Here is a 12,102-nt window from a genome sequence, read left to right as displayed (position 1 = left end):
AGTTTAGTAAATTTTATATATTGGAGATGACCTCATCTGTGTTGGCTGTAGTGGTTGAAAGTGATGTGTTAGTGAATCTGGTTTCTACTTCATTTCCGTAGAATATTTATCTATTTGATTTTCCCTTTGTAATATGGTTTAGATGTGTATTCCCTCCAAATATCATGTTGAAATGTGATTCCCAGTGTTGGAGGTGGGGCCTGGTGGCAGGTGATTGGATCACTGGAGCCAGGCCCACATGAACAGTTTAGCGCCATCCCCTTGGCAAGAAGTGAGTTCTCACTCAGTTAATTCATGCAAGATCTGTTTGTTAAAAGTCTGGGACCTCCCCACTACTTGCTCCCTTGCTCCTGCTCTTGCCATGTGATGTATATGTTTCTACTTCACCTTCTACCATGATTGTTAGCTTCCTGAAGTCCTTATGAGAAGCAGATGCCGGCATCATGCTTTATGTACAGTCTGCAGAACTGTGAGCCAGTTAAACCTCTTTTCTTTATAAATTACCCAGTCTCGAGTATGTCTTTATAGCAACGCGAAAATGGCCCTAATGCACATTGTTTATCTTCTCCTCCAGGGAAATGTGTCTTCATGTCCCTTCTAGACCTGTTTTCTTTCAAGATACCTTCCTGTAGTTGGTGCTGTGAACTACCGATCCCAGATTTCAATATTTCAAAATATTGTTTCAGTATTTTGGCATTCATCTAGTCGAAGGCAATAAGGGTAATTTTGTTTGTAATTTGATAAAATACTCCTTTTTACTCCCCACTTTTTCATGGAATCTATTAAGTATCCTTTCCTCAAATATCTACATTTGCTTTCTGTACCTAGAGGCTTGCAGTAGTGTAGCAGCACTAATAAAAGTTGGTGTTTATATCTCTATTTACAGAGAGTAACATTTTTTTGTGACATTCTCTGTTTCCTAGGAATGGTGACATTATGAAATTTTTATGTATGTGTGTGCATTTTACTACTTATGAGTCTTACTACTCATTTTACTACTTATGAGTCTTATTTTGGATATTGGTCTTAATAATATTTTTTTTGGAAAGAATATGTGGAAAGAATCAGATTCAAGCAACCACCATTATCCTTCAGAGCCAGAGCTCTCTTGTGTATTATTCTTTCTAATAAAGGGACTACCATTCTTTCTGATGAAGTGTATAAGCCATGGGTGTCTTTGCTTCATAGTATAATTTTCTAGTGAAGATGGCTTTTAACAGATTTTTTAAATGTTTTCTTAGTTACAACCCCTACCATACAGTAACCTTTTATTTCTTTAACTTTTAGGTACTTCTCAAGACATAATTCTAGCTAAAATACAACTAAAATAAAATCATTTAGAAATGTAAATATTAATTTTTTTACAATAAATAAAATTGGTAAAAATAGAATATATTAGAAATGGTAAAAAAAGGCAAAACCAAATATGTTAAGTGATAAAAATTCACATTTCCACTTAATCAAAAGATCAGGCCGGGCACGGTGGCTCACATCTGTAATCCCAGCACTTTGGGAAGCCGAGGTGGGTAGATCACCTGATGTCAGTAGTTCTAGACCAGCCTGGCCAACATGGTGAAACCCTGTCTGTACTAAAAATACAAACCCCGTCTGTACTAAAAATACAAACCCTGTCTGTACTAAAAGTATAACAACTGTAGTTGTATACGTAATACCTTCGATCGTTTTCTGTTTTCAAAGCTGCTTTGTTATTCTTGTTTAATGTTTCTAATATCCTCTTCTTTTCAATATTTAATACACACATATGTGCACACACACATATACACACACTCATTTTGATTCTCTTCTGTAGGTGGTCACATCACATTCATATGTCATGTGATCATTTTAAATGCTCAAGGGATTTGCTTTCTCTAGTTAATAATATCTAACTGGGGCTGGAAGAGGGGTGAAAGTCTAAACCCTATATTATGTTCTATGAGCTAAAACATTGCTTTCAAATTTTTTTAATTGAGATCTACCATAGAAATGTGCTTTTCATAATGTAGTTTTTAAATACATATGGCATATAACTACATTAATATTTAAAATGCTTATTGAATGCCTATAAAATACCAGATGCAATCTGACTCACTCAGTATCAGGATTGAACAAAAGCCACAAATATTTCAATCCTCATGCATTTAACATTTTATAACAAATGCATGTGTGTGTATTTGAAAAGCTTAACTTACAAAGAACTTATTAAAAAATACCGTCATTCATTTGATACACCTTGATGTTTTCTTTTTTTTTTTTTTCAATTTTTTAACTTTATTTGATGTATTTGACGATCAACGATTAGTTCTCATCCACACTGACTGTCTGTAGATTTTTGAAAGCGGTAACAGGTACATAGGTAACCAAAGTATGGAGCTTATTTGGTGAATCTTCATCCTCATTACGTTTTCTGGACAACCGCACACGGATTCGGCATGGGACATTCCTTACTCCTTTGGCCCAGACAGCTTTGTTGAGCTTAGTATGAATGTGCACATCTGGAGTTCCCATCTCCTTCATGGCAAATTTCCGAATCGCTTTGAGGGCCCGAGGGGCATGCTTCTTGAAGCCCCCTCCACGGATGCGCTTGTGAATGCTGATGGTGTATTCTCGGGTCACCACCTCGTTGATGGCAGAACGGCCCTTTTTCTTCTGGCCACCCTTCTTTGCGGGAGCCATTCTGCCGGGTCCAAGTTGGAAAGGAAGAGCGCGAGGTATTGTGGGAGAAGGAAAGCCCCACCTTGATGTTTTCAATTCATTCTCATCTTATTGAAATATGCTTATTGTGGCCCATTAAAATATTTTTTGTTACAAATGAGTTTTGTTTAGCAGTCTGACAAATACCTCTTTTTGGTGATAGAGGAAGGGTTTGACCTCTCTCATTTTCCTTACGCATGTTTTCCTACAACTCAAAATAATTCCTCATGGTCTCTGCTTAAGGCATTACAACATCTTGAGCCTGCAGTTAGCCATTGTGATAGACAAGTATCCCATATATGGTGCTGGGAGGTAGATTGAGAGTGGAGAGAGAATGTAGTGAAGCACCTTACTTTATACATTACTGGTCCTTGTTTACCCATATGAGCACCAGAGCCCTCCCATTTTTGCCCTGTTACAAGGCATCAGTTTTGCTTTCTTGTCCTCAGTAAGCTGATGAGAAGGCAAAGATCCCTCTTGGTCAATTTGCAAAGGAACAAAAACACAAATAATGTAATTTTCCCCGACTATCATCTATGATTTACATATGGTCTCTTGTCTTCTCTCACTCCAAGGCAATGACTCTCCAATGTTGAATCCCATTCCTTCTATTCCTCTGACATGGGCTCCCCGTGTATTTGTATGTACTTTTTAGAATTCAGTAGTAGTTGCCAAACCCAGGTCCTTCAATTATAATCCTTCTTTTGTGGGTTCAGAGTAGAAACTGAGAACAAATGTATGTTCCTCATTTTGCTAAAAGCTTGGATGCTGGTTCAAGACTTTAAAGTGTTCTCATTTTATATCTCAGCTCACACCCTCTCAAATATTTGAGAAAAGTGGACTATAATAATAGAAAAATAATATGATTAAAGGAAAAAATAGTTAATACTTGTTTGACCAAAGAAGAGAAACAAGAAGCAAAGATTTATATCTACCTATCAAAATTTTACATATATTTGTAATTAAGACTATAAGAATATTTTCAAACTGTCGTATAAGGAAGCAGGAAAAAACCTGCATAATCCTGTCATTATGATAATGATCATTTTTTTAAATTTTTGTAAACTACTTGAAAAATGTCAACTAATATATGAAATGTATGCCATTAAAATAATCTATAGAAACAAAATTAATTATATATTAAAACATGCTTTAAATTATGTGATTAAACAAGGCTGACATAGATATGTAGAAATGATGGCTATAATATTTAAATATGTAAATAAACTTTTCGTGATGCAGTTTAACATATCAATATTCAAATAAATTTTCAACATAAAGTTAGAAGAACATTTAGGGTTTAGAATGTATTTAAATATATGTTGTGTTTTTTTTCAAATTTTTAAGTTATTCTAAAAGGTATTGGTGTATCCTGAGAGTATGAAGTCCCATAAAAACATATATATATACACACACACATACAAATTCATATATATGTGCATATATACAAATACAAACTTATAATGCTTTCATACATTCATATAAAACTGTTATTTGTATATATATAATTACATACTTATGTAATTATAGATATTAATACAAAATATTTCTTTATGGCAGTTTTTGTTATAGATTAGCAGTTATAGATTAAATTGCTATTTTACTTAGTGGTAGACTATTTTTTCAATAAAGTATAAATAAATATAATTTGTTGGGTTTTGACAAATATAAGGAATGTTTAATACCCACACCAATTAACCTATACAGGCATATCTAGCTTTATTATGCTTTGCAGATATTGTGCTTTTTACAAACTGAAAGTTGTGGCAACCCTGCACCAAGCAAGCCTATCTATATCATTTTTCCAACAGCACATGCTTGCTCTATGTCTCTGTGTCACATCTGGTAATTTCCACATTTCAGATATTGAATTATTTTTATGTCTGTTACGGTGATCTGTGATCAGTGATATTTGATGTTACTAGAATAGTTTTTGGGGAACCACAAACTGCACTTATGTAAGGCGGCAAACTTAATCCTTAAATGTGTGTTTATTTTTCCTGCTCCACCAATTGGCTGTTCCCCATCTCTCTCTCTCTTTTCAGGCCTTCCTATTCTCTGAGACATGATATTAAAATCAGGTCAATTAACAGCCCCACATTGGTCTCTAAGAGAAAGAAAGAGTTGCATGTCTTTCACTTTAAATTAAAAGCAGGAAATAATAAAGCTTAAAGAGAAAGGTGTGTCAAAATAATTAGGCTTAAAGAGAAAGATGTGTCAAAACCAAGATCAGCTGAAAAGTAGGACACTTAGGCTACACAATTAGCCAAGTTGTGACTGAAAAAAAAAAAAACAAAACGTTTTTGAACTATCACAAGGAGAGAAAACCAAACACTGCATGTTTTCACTCATAGGTGGGAATTGAATAATGATGAATAATGAGAACACTTGGACACAGGGTGGGGAACATCACACACCAGGGCCTGTTGTGGGGTTGGGGGAAGGGGGAGGGATAGCATTAGGAGAAATACCTAATGTAAATGACGAATTAACAGGTGCAACACACCAACATGGCACATGTATACATATGTAACAAACCTGCATGTTGTGCACATGTACCCTAGAACTTAAAGTATAATTTTTTTAAAAAAAAGAAAAAAAAGTGCTACTCTAGTGAACACACAAATGTGAAAGTGAAGCACCCCTTATTCCTGATATGAAGAAAGTTTTAGTGGTCTGAATAAAAGATGAAACCAGCCACAAAATTCTCTTAAGCCAAGACCTAATGCAGAGGCCTTAACTCTCTTCAATTTTTTAAAAGCTAAGAGAGGTGAGGAGTCTTCAGGAGAAAAGTCAGAAGTTAACAGAGGTGGGTTTGCGAAGATTGAGAAAAGAAGTCATTTCCATAACATAAAAAATGCAACGCAAAGCAACAAATGCTGATATAGAAGCTGTCGGAAGTTATCAGAAGAGACAGCTAAAATAATTGTTGAATGTGGCTACACTAAAAACCAGATTTTCAATGTATGAAACAGCCGTATCTTAGAAGATGTCCTCTAAGGACTTATATAACTAGAGACAAGAAGTAAATGCCTGGCTAGATCTATTGCTCAAAAAAATTTTTTTTTCAAAACATTACTGCTCATTAACACTGCACCTAGCCACCCAAGAGTTCTGTTGGAGATGTGCCCGGATATTAATTTTGTTTTCATGCCTGCTAACACAACATCCAGTTTGCAGTCCATGGATCAAGGAGTAATTATTGACTTTTGAGTCTTATTATTTTTAATCCCAGCTACACAGCCCCCTGAGTGGCTGGGATTACTGACGTGAACCATTAGGCCCAGCTCTAAGCATAATTATTATGTGCCCTAGGATTTTCAAATAGTAAATAAGCATTGGCTTCAACTTAAAGTCACCAGTCTTATTTTTTAATTTCTCCATGGTTCAAGAAGTAATTTTTGACTTTTGAATCTTATTGTTTTGAAAATACATATTTTATGATGCCACAGCTACCGCAGAAAGTGATTTTTTTTCTGACGGATCTGGGCTACATAATTTGAAAATCTTCTGGAATTGGATTCATCATTCTGGATGACATTAAGAACATTTGTGATTCATGAGAAAAGGTCAAAATATTAATATTAGGGTAGGTGCAGTGGCTCACACCTGTAATCCCAGCACTTTGGGAAGCTGAAGTCAAGAGATCAAGAGATCACCAAGTCAAGAGATCGACACCATCTTGACCAACATGGTGAAACCCCATCTCTACTAAAAATACAAAAATTAGCTGGATGTGGTGGCCTGCACCTGTAATCCCAGCTACTTGGGAGGCTTAGGCAGAAGAATCTCTTAAACCCAGGAGGCAGAGGTTGTAGTGAGTCGAGATCATGCCAGTACACTCCAGCCTGGGTGACAAGAGTGAAATTCCATCTGAAAAAAAAAATATATATATATGTTAACATGAGTTTGGAACAATTTAATTCCAACCCTCATTGATAACTTTGAGGAGTTCAAGACTTCAGTGGAGGAAGTAATTGCAGATCTAGCAAGAGAAGTAGAATTATAAATGAAGCCTGAAGACTTGACTAAATTCCTGCAATCTTATGATCAAACTTTGACAGATGAAGAGTTGATTCTTATGGGTGGCCAAAGAAAATGGTTCCTAGAGATAGAATCTACTCCTGATGAAGATGCTGTGAACACTATTAAAATGACAACAAAGGATTTACAGTATTACATAATTCAGTTGATAAAGTAGAATTTGAGAGGATCAATTCAAATTTCAACTGTGAGTAAAATGCTTTCAAATAGCCTCCCATGCTACAGAGAAATCTTTAAAAAAGGAAGAGTTAATCGGTGAGGCAAACTTTATTTATTTATTTATTTATTTATTATTTTTAAAAATTGTGGGTGGATGCACTGACACCTGTAATTCCAGCAATTTGGGAGGCCAAAATGAGTGGATCACCTGTTGTCTGGAGCTCCAGACTAGCCTGGCCAACATGGTGAAAACTCGTCTTTACTAAAAAAAGAAAAGAAAAAGACAAAATTGGCCACATGTATTGGCAAGCATGTAATCTCAGCCACTCAAGAGGCTGAGGAAGAATTGCTTGAAACCGGGAGGTTGCAGTGAGCTGAGATCTCGCCATTGCACTCCAGCCTGGGTAACAAGAGTGAAATTCCATCTCGAAAATAAAAAGAATTGCCACACCACCCCAGCTATTAGCAATCACCCCTCTGGTAAGTCAGCAGCCACCAACATCTAGACAACACATTCCACCAGTAAAAAGATTATGAGGCTTGAAGGCTCAGAAGATTGTTAGCATTATTTAGCAATAAAGTATTTTTAATTGTTATGTACATTGTCTTTAGACAATTCTAGTTCACACTTAATAGACTAAAGTATAGTGTAAATATAACTTTTACATCCACTGGGAAACCAAAATATTCTTGTGACTTGGTTTATTGTGACCTTCCCTTTATTGTAGTGCTCTGGAACTGAACCTGCAATATCTCTAAGTATGCCTGTAGAACATTTTCATCACTGAAGTATGCTCCTCAGGTCCTGGTTCCATAAGTTCACATTCCTCAGCTTCCCAGTATAAAACACTATTTTGCCACTATCAGTTATTTCTCCCTGTCTAGAGCTTAATATAAATGAAACTCTGAAATATACACGATTTTGTAAGTCTTTCACTTAACACAAAGTTTTTGAAATTAATTGGTATTATTGCAAACACCAATGTTTGTCTCTTTTATTGCTGAATATGAATTATGTAAATGCCAAAGTTTCTTTACCCATTACCTGTAAATGAACATTAGTGTTGCTTTTCATTTTTAATTACTATAAATGGAGCTTCCATGAATATTCTTTTGGGAGTATTCCTGGGTCATGTGTTCTGTGGTTTGGAATTAATGGGTCATATCATAGATCTTGCTTAACTTTATAAGAAACTCCCAAGCTGTGTTCCTAAGTGACTGTAACATTTTATACTCACAGCAGGAATGTGAGATCCAACTGCTTCACATACTTGCTAACATTTGATTCTATCAATCTTTAGTTTTGGTCATTAAAGGGAGTATAAAGTAATTTTGCTTGGTAGTTATGTTCATTTCTTTGATGACTAATGATTTTTGGAATTCTTTCATGTGATTCAAAAGTCTTATATACATTTTATAAATTATGTAATCAATTTTTCTTTCATATTTAATGATTTTGGTGATTAATGATTTAATGATTAGTGTATGTATATAATGACTATATACATACACTAATATGTATATATACATTTATATATATGCGCTTATATATACACACTAATATATATACACACAGAGAGAGAGTTATTGTGGTTTTGAGATGGTCTCACTCTATCACTCAGGGTCTTATCTAAGAAGTGTTTACCTACTTAGGGTCACAAAGTAATCTTAGTTTTCTAAAACTTTGTAGATTGAATCTTTATGTTTACTCTAATTATTCATTTCTGTTTAATTTTTGTGTATCATTTGAGGTAGGATTATAGAGTCATTTTCCCTCAGAAATATCCAGTTGTTTCAATAGCGTTTATTGGAAAGATAAGCCTTTTCCCAATTAATTTTTTATCAAAATTAATTGCTTATATAGGTTTGTGTCTGTTTCTGGACCTTTTTTTCTGTCCCATTTATTGATTTGTTTTCCCATATACTCTCAAAATTACTGTATATTTATAGTAATGAAAGTGTTAAATTTAAGTAGTATAAATCTGCTGTATTGGTTCTTTGTATTTTTCACATGTATATTAGAATGAACTTGTCAATTTATACAATAAAAGTGTGATGGATTATTTATAGTAATTATTGAATTTGCATATTATTTTTGGAAGAATTTATATATTAATGATATTTAATCTTTAATGATTTGATCTATCACTACATTTATTCAGATCTTTGATTTCTCTCTGCTTTATAATTTTTATTGTAGTGGGGATACCATATTTGTTGCAAATATATTTCAAATTTGAAGTTACTGTAAATGGTATTTAAAAAATGGCTATTTTCAGTAAATGTTTCTAGTATACTTATGACTATATACATACACTAATATGTATATATACATTTATATATGTGCGCTTATATATACACACTAATATATATACACAGAGAGAGAGAGAGTTATTGTGGTTTTGAGATGGTCTCACTCTATCACTCAGGGTGGAGTGCAGTGGCAAGAACTCAGCTTACTATAGCCTTGACCTCCCCAGACTCAGGTGATTCTTCACTTCAGCCTCCAGAGTAGCTGGGACCACAGAAGCACACCACGTCACCTGGCTAATTTTTGTATTTTTTATAGAGATGAGGTTTTGCATATTGTCCAGGCTGGTCTCAAACTCCTGGGCTCAAGTGAACTGCCTGCCTCAGCCTCCCAAAGTACAGATGTTACAAGTGTGAGCCACCACGCCCAGCCTATAATATATTTTTATATTTGAGTCTATAACCTTGCTAAATTCCTTTATTCGTATTTTTTGGTTGTTTTCTGATGAACTAGTATTTTATATAAAACAGTCATTCTTTTTTTTAAAAAAAAATTTCTTCTTCCATTTTGATCTGAATTAATAGTTTTCTTTCCCTCTTGCATTATCTATTAATTCTAGCACACTGTCAAACAAAGGTAGCAGGAGGAGATACTCTTATTTCCATATTTGGGAATTTGTAGTCCATCAAATATAATTTTAGCTATAAGTTTTTCATGGATGTCTTTTATCATATTGATGATACTCTTTTCTATACCTAGGTCTTGACTGGGTTTTAAATTTTGCCAAATGCTTTTTGTACATCTATGAAGACTACCATATAGACTTTATTCTATATTTCGTTGATATAGTAAATTTTACTGATTGATTTCTGAATGTTGTACAGACCATTATAAGTCATTTACACATGTCAACTCATGCAATTCCCATAACATATCAGCGAGAAAGGTACTATTAATTTACTCAAGGTCATGGAGATAATAATTTATCAAAATAATATTTAACAGTGGAAGGTCAACACCTGACTTTATGCTCTTAACTACTATATTTAACAATAATCTTTTAGAATCTGTTACATGTATGCAATTATTTATACAATAGAAAATAAATGTAATAAAATCTACATTACAAATAAACTTATACAAGGATTTCAGAAATCTAAAATTATACAACCGCATACTCTTTCTAAACTTTTTTCTAAGTTTGAGTATTTGTTTGTCTTAGACACTAAGATGTCTAAGTTCTATTGTTTTCTTAAGCAGAAAATAACAAGTGTCCCTTCTTGGCAGAGGTCCTCCTTCCTGTCAATTTCATTCGGTTTAATGATGAGAAAAACACAAAAATATTTAAAGACTCATTGTTGACTTTCCAAGCCCTTAAACATGCGAGCACATTTTTAAAACTAATGATGATTTTTTTTTTCAACATGGAAACTTAAGAGATTTTAACAGGTCAACCCTTTCGAGGACTTTCATTGAATTCTCTAGTTCCTCAAGCCAGTTATCTACTATAGTATATGAACATACTTTTTTTCTTTGATAGTAATAGTATCAAAAATACCAGAATATTATATTACAGAAAATTTAAAATCGAAGTGAATAACTACATTTGAATTTTCATACTAAATAAAATCATTATTGAAGTTTTTTTCCTACATCATTATCACCTTATATGGAATCTTAATGGAATTAGGATGCAGTTATTTAATTTTTTTTTCCCTAGGACAATAGAAGATACTGATTTCTATGATAAATAATACTTTCCCTTATATAGAATTTTGTTAGTTCAAAATATAATAATATGCATTATTTTACTTGATCTCCGAATTTAAAAAATATTGGCATATTAAATAGGGAAATTATCCCTATAATAAGCTTCATGCTTCTTTCATTAGTTACATTTCAATAGCATCTGGCTTCTGCTGATGTTGAGACATTTATTACACTACTGGCTTCCCGTCTTGAGTAATTTTTGTCAACCCCTAACCCCTAAGGGTGAAATACAAATCAGCTGCTATCTGTATATCACTATGTGCCGGTTTCAATTTCCTTAAGAATTTTTTCTTTCAGAGGTCATCGTTTAAAAGGTGACATAAAGCTGAAACTAGGTATGCCCTCCCTGTGGTGAAAGCTTTGATCCCCTGCTGATTTCTGCTATAGCTTCGGTGCCGAACACCACAGGAAGCCCCTTGTGTTGAGGCACTTTACCGGTCTCAATCTGTGATATAACACTTCAGTGTTGAGAGACAGGACTAGCTAGATTTCCTAGGCTGATTAAGAATTCCTAAGCCTAGCTGGTGAAGGTGATCGCACCCACCTTTAAACACGGGGCTCGTCTCACACCCAACCTATCAGGTAGCAAAGAGGGTTAGCTAAAATACAAATTAGGCTAAAAGCAGGAGGTAAAGAAATAGGCAAATCATATATCGCCTGAGAGCTCAGGGGGAGGGACAATGATCGGGATATAAATCCAGGCAGTCAAGCAGGGAGCCGCAACCCTTTGGGTCCCCTCCCGTTGTATGGGAGCTCTGTTTTCACTCTATTAAATCTTGCAACTGCACTCTCTTCTGGTCCCTGTTTGCTCCAGCTGGAGCTGAGTTTTCACTCGCCATCCACGGCTGCTGAGCACCACCGTGGCAGACCCGACATTGACTTCCACCCCTCCGGATCAGGCAGGGTGTCCACGGTGCTTCTGATCCAGTGAAGCACCCATCGCCACTCCCAGTTGGGCTAGAGGCTTACCATTGTTCCTGCGCGGCTAAGTCCTCCGGTTCATCCTAATGGAGCTGACCACTAGTTGCTGGGTCCCACGGTTCTTTTCCATGACCCACAGCTTCTAATAGAGCTATGTCACTCACCCCATGGCCTAAGGTTCCATTCCTTGGACTCCAGGAGGCCAAGAACCTCAGATCAGAGAATAAAAGGCTTGCCGCCATCTTGGTGTCTGCCACCATCTT

At 35.0% G+C, this 12,102-nt stretch overlaps 1 pseudogene; it reads right to left on the bottom strand.

Moving 5' to 3' along the window:
* Window positions 1-2,298: 2,298 nt before the first annotated feature.
* Window positions 2,299-2,699, bottom strand: LOC695373 (large ribosomal subunit protein eL31 pseudogene; annotated as a pseudogene).
* Window positions 2,700-12,102: the final 9,403 nt, after the last annotated feature.

This window comes from Macaca mulatta, chromosome 6 (genome assembly GCF_049350105.2).
Source record: "Macaca mulatta isolate MMU2019108-1 chromosome 6, T2T-MMU8v2.0, whole genome shotgun sequence".
Classification (NCBI taxonomy): domain Eukaryota; kingdom Metazoa; phylum Chordata; class Mammalia; order Primates; family Cercopithecidae; genus Macaca; species Macaca mulatta.
The sequence above is the reverse complement of the archived record's forward strand: the minus strand, read 5'-3'. Positions and strand labels throughout refer to the sequence as shown.